General features: G+C 34.3%; 1 pseudogene; it reads right to left on the bottom strand.

Annotated features, from left to right (window-relative positions):
- Positions 1 to 434: 434 nt before the first annotated feature.
- Positions 435 to 10,032, bottom strand: LOC149190400 (potassium channel AKT1-like; annotated as a pseudogene).
- Positions 10,033 to 12,533: the final 2,501 nt, after the last annotated feature.

The raw sequence follows: 12,533 nt of genomic DNA, 5'->3' as shown, positions 1-12,533 counted from the left end.
GTTGAGGAGGATCATGTGCCAAAGATTTCTCAATCTTGGGCCTGGCTTTTACTGGAAGTCCTTGTTTGGGAATAGGGAAGGGGCCATATCGAATTCTTCTCTCGGTGTCCACAACGTCCCACTTGCATGAAGTTCAAAAACAAGTATTAGAAGTCTTGATAGATGACCATTAACAATAAACAAGAAATCCACCACCATGTCTCCACCTTGCAATATTTTCCTATATGCTTGTCCTTACAGTCAAGTTTTTTCATGAGTATATTAGTCATTTGTTGAAAACCTTGTACTTCTAGAAATAATTCATTATATTTGTGAAAGGCCTCCCAAATCTAGCCAAATAATTACAAAATCTAATGCCTAAAATTTCTACAACTATCATTAAGGCATGCTGACAAAATTTCTATAATGATCATTGATCATCCTTCTTATATACCTCAAAAAGTCTCTTCATTTTCAACAAGGAATAGATGATCCCCTTCTCTAATGACATCAATATCATCTATTTCTGCAGAATCTTCACTCAAAAATTTCATAGGCAAATAACCAAAATTTTCACCTGCGAGAACAACAATTTTGTGAATGGCTAATTTTAAGTTCTTTGGTAGCGCTCTAATTTCAAATATTATAGGAAATCTGAACTCATGAAATCATGAGTTCATATATAAAATAAATACTTACCACCAATTTTCAATAGCTCTTGAATTGCATTTGGCAAGAGTATCACTTTCCCTGGTTGCTTGTTTGCTTTGATGTAAATTGGGTGATGCCTATGGATCATCACTCTTTTAGGAAGAGAAGGGCTTGTCCAGCAGGAACACTTAATTGCATGACTCATGCCACCAACACTAGGGTTGGTGTTGGAAGGCATTGTGACTATACCAAAAAGAGAATTGTCAAAATTAGTAACTATTTTCCTCTGCAATCCATTAGGTGGAGTGGAAATTGTATTTATAAAATGATGAATGCCATTTTCCTCTGCATATCCTGAAGGGTTCATGATCTCCGAATGATTTTTCTCATCTAGGTTCGATGGGACAGATGAATCTTTGATAGATAAACATAAGTGTGAATATGTTGACTGAGATTTTTCTTGAAATAATTCCCATATTTCTTCATGCCCTTGATGCTCTACCAAAGATTTTGGTGTCCAACCACTACAATATGTTTTATTCATGTCTGCTCCATGGTCCAGAAGATACTTCACTACCTCTGTCAATCCATCACTGATGGCAACATGGAGGGTTGTGTTCCCATCTCCATTTGTTGCATTTATATCTGCCCCATAACTTAGTAAATCGTTCAACATATCCAAATCCTTATTTTGTGCAACAATGCAAAGGAAACTGCCAACAATATCAGACTGAAGATTTGCACCATTGTCACAAAGTAATGTGGCAACCAGTCTATATTGGCTTAGTATTTCTTCCCACAAAGGAACACTTCTGTCTTCATCTGTTAAGTTTATGAAATGTTAAATATAATTTGGTCAAATTCTTCATTTTATTAACGATGGAAACAGTTTGAAATTTTAAAAGATATTGATTTCACTAAGCTTTAGAAATTTTTTTATAACAAATGTTTATATTAATAAATACACTCTGTGATTGGGAAAACAACTAACGAGTGCACTTGGGAGGGGAGAATATACCCTTGCTATTGACATCTACTCCATATTCTAAAAGAAGGTTGACACAATCTTTAAAGCCATTTGCTGCAGCAATGTGCTTATAACAAAACAAAACAAAATGGAAAGTTTTAATCAGTTATCCCACTCATAGCAGTGTATGATTTCAAATTAAAAGATGTACTTAAGTCAGGAACCACAAAAACGTAAATAAAGTGTTGTGGAGACCATGGAACTCTACTGATGAAAATGAATTTTAGTTTTGAAATTTACCAAGCGCGTGTGAGCATTGTTGTTTGATTCATTATGATCCATCCCTCTTTTCAATAATTGTTCCATTAGAAGGGCATTCCCTATTGAAGCAACATAACAAAGACTAACATATACATCCATTCTTCCTTTTGCTAGCAATTGATCTATCTCTTTTGAAAGTTGTCTAAAAGTTGGGTCCTTCAGTTCCTTCAATTGCTAGAGTCATATCAACACGAAGTTAAGCTTTCTTTCAATACTAATAAAGACATTACAATAATACATTTACTTGATCGTATTCCTAGAAAAACCTATTATGATAAGCTCACTCAGCATATTTATCATAATTCTTGCTTGCAAACCTTAAGAAGGTTATTCATGATGGTTGTTCCATCTACATTATTAGATTGTACAATATTCATGAATGAATTGCAGTTCAGTCGCAAAAGTTGAGAAAGCATCTTTCTACGGACTGTGTATGGTTGTGGTCTATAACAGAGCACTCCAGTTTCTCTAAAAACATGTTTGGGTTGGTCTACCAAAGAATATGGAATGCAGTAGGAGACAATTTTACAATAAAGAAACCAACTGACTTAGTTTTGTGATTTCAAAACAATGTATGTGCTACTAATGGGGTAAAACAAACAAGTCATTCGGAATGAGATATGTCATTTCTATTCTTCAAATTTTCCAATGTGGCTAAAACATAAAGTGAAACAAATGATTGTTCCAAATTTATTTGTATATGAGATGCAAACATTCTAATATTCATGCTTATTATGTAATGAATCTCCTAACAAGAAGATACTAAGAGCATGAATAATCACTTTCCTTTAAAGAAAATTAGCTTGCCTACTCTTTTCTACCCTTGTCTTTTTCTGCTAGTATGTCTTGTAAAATGAAACAAAATTTCAATGTTATTGTAGCTTCACATCAACATTTACAATGTTTTATTGTAGTTCTCTATTTAAAGACACACATTTGGCAAAATAAATAAAGTGAACCACCTAAAAGTTCTGAAATTTTAGACTCTGTAACATTCAGAAAGATACCTACCATAGCACCAGACACTAACACATAAAAATTTGTGGGTGCTTCATTCATTAAAATGACATCTTCCTTTTGGGGGAAAGTTCTCTTCCTTCATCTTCCTTTTGGGGGAAAGTACCCTTCCTTCATCTCTGAAACCTTCCAAGCTTCAAGCATGGGGTGGCTATTAGGTTATTTTTTCTCAAAGTTGTTGTATTGAAGCCCACTAGCAAAGACAAAAAATAAGGTATACTTACCATAATTAGGTAGTACTTACCAGCTGGAAAAGAAAATCATGTGACACTCCTTGGAAAAGATATGCTTTATCAACAATAGGAAAAAACAAGATGTTTGCAATGCTTGTGCAGATGGCCTTTGGCAGATAATTTAACATTTCTTCTTCTTGCAATCCCTTTGTCCTAAATTTGAAGGATATATGTGCCAACATTTGATCTTGCAATTGCAGTGGTAGCTGATTCCTAAAAGCAAATCTTGAAGCTGCCTGAATTGTGTCCCTCTGCAATCAAAATGAAAGTCAAATCCTCATGTGACATAGCATTTTTGCATTGAAAAAAGAGAATGTGTAAGTATAACTTTTCTATGCATGAATCTATTAAAAATATATTTCTATACACAAATTTCAAATTTCATGGTCTAGCTTGTGCCATGTACAATTAAATTTGTCATGTTTCCTATCAAGTATGCAGTCAAACTTAGATTAAATAACATGTAGACGATATCAAATATCGTTTCTCTAGTATTTTCAGCATGCAGGTATCCATATCCAATAGTGGTGAGAGTGGTAATGGAAAAATAGATTGCAGTAATATAGCGAACATAAAACGTGGAAATGTAGCACCAATCCATGTCCTACTTGAATCATGATATCTAGCAGCGAGTAGATATGAAAGGCATCCAACACAGTGAACTGCAAAAAGTGTTACCTGCACAATTGAGAAAATATGGCTTCAAATTCATTATCCCAGTGAATACTATTTGCAATTAAAGATTGCCTTCTGCTAAATTCAAGCAAAATGAAATTGTTGATGTTAATTTACACAAACAATCTTAAAACAGTGTGTCCAGAAATAGTTGAGTCAGATATTCTTCTCTAGTCTGGAGAACAGGGCATTGACCCGTCTTAAACTCCAGAGCCCCAACATATTAAGAGCGCTAAACTCTAACCCAAGTTTCCTTCTGAATATTAGACTAGCTGCCTGAAAGAGTATTTTTAAACAGACGTGAAATATGAACCATGTGCAAATATACTTGTGTCACTAACGAAGATGATGAGATAGTGCTTTATGGAAAGTGAAATTTCTATTTATTGTAGGTTTCAAGCATATTCCATGAAAGAATGACACTAATCATCTACTCCATGGTTTTGAAAATTGAAGAATCAACTAGCCATTTAGCAATGTTCTGGCATCTGTCCTCCAGCACGTATGTTCTTTTGTTGAGGTAAGCTACGAAGAATTTCATAATAATGTCAACTACAAAAATGTTGTCTACAATGAGTTCTGCAACAAGTAAACCTCCTTTCGGCTTCTCGATAAGCCCAAATTCAAACAACGAAACCCATGCCGAGTAAATCACTAGCACGGTTAAGAAATTTTGCCAGACCCTGCAAGTAAAGAGAGTTCAATATAAATTACTGTGCTGAACAGTCCATTCTCTAAGAAATCGTGGCACTATGCTTTAATAGAAATCCTAAATGCCACTTTAATTTAAATTTGTTGTAACTCTATGCATCTTACAAATATTTTAAGTAAAAGCAATAAAAAATTATGATCTATAAAATCAGAAACTATTACAAAATGGCAAAATAGGAGGATTTGTCACTTTCTTCGACAAACCGGGGTGGATTGTGAATAATACTTGTTTAGGCCTTGTCCAGCTGTTGTTAGCTTGATTTTGTTGTTGCTTTTACCTTTTTTTAGATTCTTCAAATCTGTCGTGTACTAATCATGTGTATTAGAAGTAGTTTTTATTTTTTATTTTTATTTTTTAATTTAATATATCTTAATAATCTCTTTTGAGAAATTGGGATCATGCATGGTTTTAGGACAAGGAGCATTTAAATTCGCACTCTCAAGGGCATATAATCTCACAAACTACAGTTTAACTTTTAAGAAGAAAGGTTTTAATTGATTTCTAACCATTTAAATGTTTTGAATATAGAACCCTTTTAAACTCTTTCATTTTTTTCAAAGGTAAGCGTTGTATGACGACTTCTGTGATCAACAAAAAATGTAATCTCGGAGTTGGATCCGAATATATGTCCTTGCACAATGTATAGGTACTCTCAGTCGTCAAATATCCTTGGGCACTTTACGCGTTACAATCCTTGATGGTTTATATTGAAATTAAGAAAAAAGCTATTAAAATTTTAATAAACCAATCAGATGGATTGAATGGCTTTTCAGAAATTATACTAATTATCGTCTTTGGCCTTTCTTGAAATATCTGTGAATGCTTAAAAGATTAGGATTTATAACCAATTCTTTACTCTCCCTTCTCATTTTCCATGGGTTCAGACTCCACAATAATGGCTTTCGCAGCCTAGCTGCTCCTAGTGTTTTCAGCCCAGGCTGAAGGAAAACAGGAAATCGCCCTTACCAGAAAGAGAGCATAAGATTAGTGAATCCCTTATTTAATCTTTTGCATTCCAGATGATATGAATAATGCCTATATCATTTGCATGGTCTGTGAAGTTAAAGGGAAAAACTCTTTAGCTATTTTGCTCTGGATATCCAAAGCCCGAGCCTTATCCACATGATTGGAGGCTCAATCATATTCTTATGTATTAATGGCCCCTTGATCAGGCGCACTCAATTCCCCTAGCATTTTCAGTGATTCTCTTTGGAATCTTGTCAACTAAAATCTCGAAATTAACTGATTTTTCATATTGCAAATTTAGGGAAAAAAAATATTTTACAACAGTTTGTGGTTAATGGGTTTGCAGATTTGGATTGTTGAGCATATCATTGATCAAAATGATAACTCATCAGACTCATCATCACTGCTAGAAATGGGATCATCAGCAAGAGCTATAAAAACATCTTATGGCTTAGATTCTTCAGACTCCTCAGACCCCTTGGGGACATTATCATCTGCATCAACTCAGACAGGTTCAGGCTAGTTCAAGCCAGTTTGGTACCAAACTGGCCCCACAAGTCAAGTTGAAGGCCAATTCAACTCAGCCAGTTTGTCGAGTTCCAAGTTGAACTGAGCTAGTTTTTAAAATAATTAATTGTATAGGTGCGAAAAGAGGATTTTTTTACTAGCCTTAGAGACGTTTGAACAAGAAATACAATTGAATAATGTTCGAAGAACTAGTGTGAGAACACAAGTGTAAAATGCTACAACGTGTTTCCAGTGATCATTTCATGAGGGTATTTGACTTGCTAGGAATGTGAGTTTATTCGATGATAAGAATATGCTAACTATACAACTATATTATGTGCTTCTCCAGGCCTCAATATACTCAGCAGCTTTAAACAATAAAAAATTGAGAAGCATGCAAGATAAATATTTGTGGAAGAGGTAGGAAAATCAAGTTCTTGGACTTATTTTGATGGGGCTTCTTAAGGTCACCCACAAGTTAGTGGGGCTTGTGTTTTATTCCTAAGGGAGTCACATGTGATAAAGTGTAAAGCTAGGTTGGAAAGAGGAACAAATAGCTTTCTAGTGGAGTTAATTCTCATGCTTGCAGTTGAAAAAAGTGTAAAAAAAGGCCAAATTTTATGTGACTCTCTTGTGGTAATAACTGCATGAGGGGGCTAGAAACTTTAGAAAGTTTTTTATTAAGGCCTATCTTTGAGGAGATACAAATATTTTATTCCTATTCTAATCATATCTCTTTTCATCATGTTTGCAAGGAAAGGAATGAAGAGGCCAATGGATTGTCAAAGGCTAGAATATTTTGGATGTTGGTCAATGCAACATTTGGGAAGATATGGATGAGCAGTCCTTTGAAGTTGATCACCCTACTTTTTTTTTATGATAGTTGTATCATGAAATATGTTTCTGTTTCTTTCTGGGGGTATCTTGGGATGGTACTTGGACTTCAATTGATGATACATGCAGGTACATTAGATGAGGGGGCTCACTAGAGACCTCTGGTTCTTAATGATATAGTTTGTACAACTTTTTGATGGGACTTTGTCAGCTTGGTATAAGAAAATAATTTAAGATTTTTGTAACAACTTTTCAGATCTGTTTAGTGTGGGTGCCTTTAGATGTTCTCCATTTTCGATACCGTTGGGAAGCATTATACTTTGATATTTATTTTGGTATAACATTGGAATTCTTTTGAGGGATCTACGACACACTATGAAGCAAACAAAGAAGTGATTTTGTTTTATCATTAAAGGAGATTATGATTTTTTGTTTTATCCTCTCTCTCCATGTTATTGTGTCCAAATATGCTCTTTATCTCCACTTTATTGAGTCCATTTCTGTAGCACGAAGGGCTGAAGAATTCTATAATTACCTTAGGCATTTCTGGTATGGAAAAATACTTCCCAAGAAGAATTCTATAATTATGCTACCTGTTATGAAAGGTCCTTCACAAGCAAAATTCTTATTGCATCCATTTCTAGGCCATGAAGGTTGAAGAAATCTATACTTACAATAGGAATTTATGTTAAGGAAAAACAACTCCTGAGAAGAAATCTATAACTATGTTACTTCACAAGAAGAATTCTATAATTATAATATGTGCTTATGTTATGAAAAATCATATTTGTTAACCAAAATATAATAACTTCACCAGATTCATGTACCAAACTACATGAAATGTGTTAAACAAAATAATGAAACAATACCATATGTGCACCGAAACTGCAATTCATGATATTTGTCTACCAAGATAATGAAACAATGCCATATGTTTAGTAAAATAAAACCTTTTTTCTACATACAATTTTTCAATTCAACTTGGGGTCGTCCATCTCCTCTATTTTTCATGATCGAGTTTCCCAGGGACATCCAAATCCACTAATGACCATCTTTGTTGTTTCTGTCTACATGTGACTGACCCTAGGACTATGCTTGGATTTGGAGAAGCATTATTTGGTCACTGTGAAACCTACTATACTCTAGGTCTAACTGCAACCTAAGCTTCGATTTGGAGAGGCATTTTTTAGTCGTTGTGGAATTTACTTTAGGCCTAAGTCTAGCTACAACCCCTAAAAAGTAAGCAATTATAGCCATGTTAAGGGTCTTCATGTTAAAGCTCGAGCTCAGTTTTAAAATATGCGCATTATGATATGCATAGAGATTGGTAGATGAATGATATATTATTACATAGAAGCTCACTACATGAAAAGAGGATAATTGATATGCACAATAGTTTGGTTGTTGCCCAGGGTCGACTCGAAACTAATTTATTGGAATCAAAACATTCATTTGTTAATCTAGGGACCAAGCTGAGTTGGATTGAGAGAAAATATTCTTTGCTAAAGCTACATTTTTTGAATAGGAAAGTAGCTAGCATTCATTTCAGTCGAAAATAGATGCAATCAATTGGGCCCTAATATTTATCCTATCTTCTCTAATCATCTTGTTGATCACTATTTTTGGTCCTGTCCTTGTGCTAAGAACTGTTGGCTGCCTATATTTATGGTATTTTTTAGTGATAATGTTGAATATAGGTTAAATCAATGTCAACCTAATTAAATTTGATAAGTTTTTTTCCTTAATTGTGGCATAGCTCAAGATTTTGGTTTGAGAAATCATCCCAGCTAAGGAAACCACTTCTTTTGGCAATTCAGGTAGTCCTATAACCATGATTTCACATGCTGGTAGAATGGCCTTCTTCCCCAAAACAAATTTTCTCTTCTAAGTTTGGGATAAAATAAGAGGTCAAGTCTGAACAATAATCAAGGGAAGCGATATATTATCAACACTCAGTTAGGGTTTAGCCACAAACATTTTTTGAGATTATCTACGAATAATGGGATTTGTTTTCACTTGGGTCTGGGTTATTGTCCAAATGGGTTTGGATGTCACTAAATCGATCCAAAGCCTCAAAAAACCCTAAATCAGGCCAATTTCATTGGAGTTTCAAACTTTTGTTACATTTGAATCTAATGACAAGTGACAAAACTAGACCAACGTTACAACATTTTAGAAGAGACTTCATTACATCATGATTGATTGCAACATTTATGATTAATCTACTTATGCTTGAAGCTTGCCAAAAAGGCTCTGATAATAAGGTGGTATTACGTCAAAATTTATTGGTGGTTGTTCAAACTTGACACTGTCTATGCAAAAAACAAAACTCACATTTTCAATCCACCCTCATTAGAATTCAGTAAAGAAAATCGTCCAGATTTACATGCCACATAACTTATAAATGGATTCGATGATGATAATAAAACCCTTAGTATAAAGTGTGAAAATATCACATTTCAGAGGAAAAACACGGAGTTGCAGATAATTGTCTGTGGGAAAATGCAAGGAGGTTATTTATAAAACTGTCACACACACCTAACCCAATATCTATAGCAAAAACCTTGAACTTGATAACGAAGCCCCGAAAACTAGAAAAATTTCTTAGCCAAACAAGCAATTGAAAGAGCTTAACCCATATACTTTAAATAGACAAAGGTTTAAAGGAAATTTGACAAAATCCCCCGAGAAATAGAGTATTTAGATTAAATATCTTTGGATAATCAAGGGTTTGAAGAACATTTTAAGCTAAGGGTTTATGGAAAATTAATAGAAAAACCACCTCCACCAGAGGAACAGACAAATTAGAGCAATGAAATGCAAAATCCTTACCACCTGGGAAAATTTGATTATAAGAGAACTGCCTCCCATGGCCAAGCCCTGCAGATGCTCCTTGGCCACTTTGTCATGCTCAATGTGCATGAAATACACAAATGCATAGTTTTGTTGTGGTACACCACTATATTGTCAATATCCCCAAACTTAAGGAACTTTTCGATGAGTATAAGATCTTTGGCCTCGCTGGACACGTTACCTAAATAGAGATTGTGCAATGGCAAAGCTTCCTCCTCCTCACCTCCCTTTGCCTGGAGGGTATTCCCTGGTGGTGGCCCCCCATGAGGGTCGTGGTTGAAAGGAATGTCGTTGATGGAAGGAAGCACCTTCTGCATAAAAAAGGAGGTGGCTTGAGTTAATAAGAATCAAAATCAAAATTAGTCCAAACAAATCCATATATACACTTATCGGTTTCCATAAGCCAAGTCATAGAGTAGTTCCTCTTGCATGGGCCATCAATTCCTCTCAAAAATACATCTCAAAACCATTCCTCATTGATTGCTCTATCACCTACCAATTGAGGTATCTAAGAAGTGCACCAACAAATGTGGTCTAGCCGTTTCCATGGGCAACCTTGTTCTTGTCTGCCTACCAACTCATGTCCTGATAACTCTCATGAGAAATAAAGAAATTATATAACCCTCATACAATTCTAGGTTGTGATAACTCTAACGGGAAAGGAGAAATTATATAACCTCATGCGAAGAGAGGAGAAATTTGAAGCAATGAGCCATGGGAAAGAATAGAAATTCTATAACCCTCATGTGAAGAGAGGAGAAATTCTTAGCAGCAAGCCATTTTTAATTTATTATAATTAAAAAATAAATAAGTTAGAGAATAAATTTTAATTTTAAGACGAAACGATACTTTCAAATCACCTTGTGTGTATAGTAGTGATATATTAATATAATATGGTCGAGGCCAATAATGTTTTCAATGAAATGAGGAAATGAGGCACCTTGTGTGTAGTAGTGATATATTAATAAGATGGTTTGTGACATTCCCTTTCTAGAATCAGTAGCATGAGTGAACCTCCTACATGTTGTCTATTTGTTTTGATTTTCTTGCACTACTTATAATCCCCTTGTTTAGTGGATATGAGGAGGTATTTTGATAGAATTCCTGTAGCAATTCATTGATCACTAGGTAGAATTAAACTCAGATCCTCTTCAAAATTAGAATTCAAACTTGTCACAGTGAAAAAATTACAAGTTTATGAAATTTCGGTCGCTAAGGTAAGACCTTGGCCTAGAGGTCTAATCCAAGGTTCCTCTATAATTTGTGTTATGGTTTTCGCCTTTATAATTTCAGTTGTATCTTCCCCTATATGTGATATAGCTATCACTTCCTATGGCATCACACTCTATCCCCTATCTTCCAACTTTGATAGAAATAGGGGAATGCCTACAAGGTCACCCCAAATGTGACCCACATACTCTAATTCATGCATGACAAGATGTAACACATTTTACATTTGGACACTCAATATCATCTGCTACAACATTTTCCAAAAAAATAAGGGCAATTTTACCAACCTATGGTGTTGTAAAGGGTTCAATACCTTGAAGTGGTATAAGAAAATAAAGTCATGTTTCCCTTTGCAAGTGAATTACTTTTGAATGAAGTATGCAATATTGGTCCATGGTAAGGGTAGGGACTTCTGTCAAACCCATTTATTTTCTACACCAACACCTCCCCTTCTTGCAAAAATCCATTCTTTACTTCTAGTAGCAACACCTTCTGAGAAAAAAAAATGTTGTTCCTCGTAAGGAAATCATTTCACTACAGATATTCATCCATTATAATCAGTAGGAGTGCCCATAACTGTAAGGGTTTTCCAAGGTAAATTGTGTGTCAATGTGTGCATGATTTATGTGTTTTTTGTTGTTGGTTAATCATTTCTCTCATAAGCTTTTCTTATTCCTAACAACACAGACTACCACTCATGGTGAATCAAATCTAAGTTAAAGTGTCCATCCCTTCTCTAGAAATACATTTTTTGAAGTTACATCCATTTGTCTAATATCCATAAATATTTTATTTCAAAGAATTTGAAATATATTCCAGTGCTATTCTCCTCTGTTTTAAGTAAGCCAAATCTCATTCAGAAAATTCGATTTCAATATCATTTTTTTAATATTACAAAACATCTAAATGTCTATGTTTTGACCTGAATATATTTCTTGCTATTAAAAAAACATGTAACCATATAACAATGAGGAAAATCAACTGAAACTTGAGTAATCCAGTAGTTTTAGCAAATTAGATTTCATTTGAGACAATAGATTTTGTCAGCACTTACAAGCTATTCTCCAGCAAGGAACATAATACGCATAAAATGGCAACACAGAAAATAATGAAAAGACATTAACCTGATCAAGTTAAAGTAATACAAACAAGATGGTAATGGTTGAAATAAAAAATAATTGAATTTATGAAACCTAAATTATGACAAGCTCTGAACCTTGTTCTTCTCAATGCTAATGGATTAGAAATTCAACTTATTTCATTATCAAATAATGCATAATTATATTTAACTATATAATTTTACTTCATTCTCCTCCTGAGGCATAAGAAATTATACAACCTAATACTTGCTTCACCAAATTGTATCTACTACAATATTATTTTCAAGAAAATTATGTTCAAACACCTTCACATGGGCTGAAATGTACAGGAAATTTAATTATTCTCTTAACAGAAATGCCCGAAAGAGCATATAAATAGCCACGAATAAGCCTAACAATGTTTTAATAGTAGTTTAGCCAACCTACATTACTAACCAGCAGTGACTCAAAACCCTATAATAATGTTCACAACTTTCACCTATCAGTAC

Source organism: Pinus tabuliformis, chromosome 3_1, assembly GCF_031772625.1.
Source record: "Pinus tabuliformis cultivar Carrire ecotype Pingquan chromosome 3_1, CPIR1, whole genome shotgun sequence".
In the NCBI taxonomy this organism is placed as follows: Eukaryota; Viridiplantae; Streptophyta; class Pinopsida; order Pinales; family Pinaceae; genus Pinus; species Pinus tabuliformis.
The sequence above is the reverse complement of the archived record's forward strand: the minus strand, read 5'-3'. Positions and strand labels throughout refer to the sequence as shown.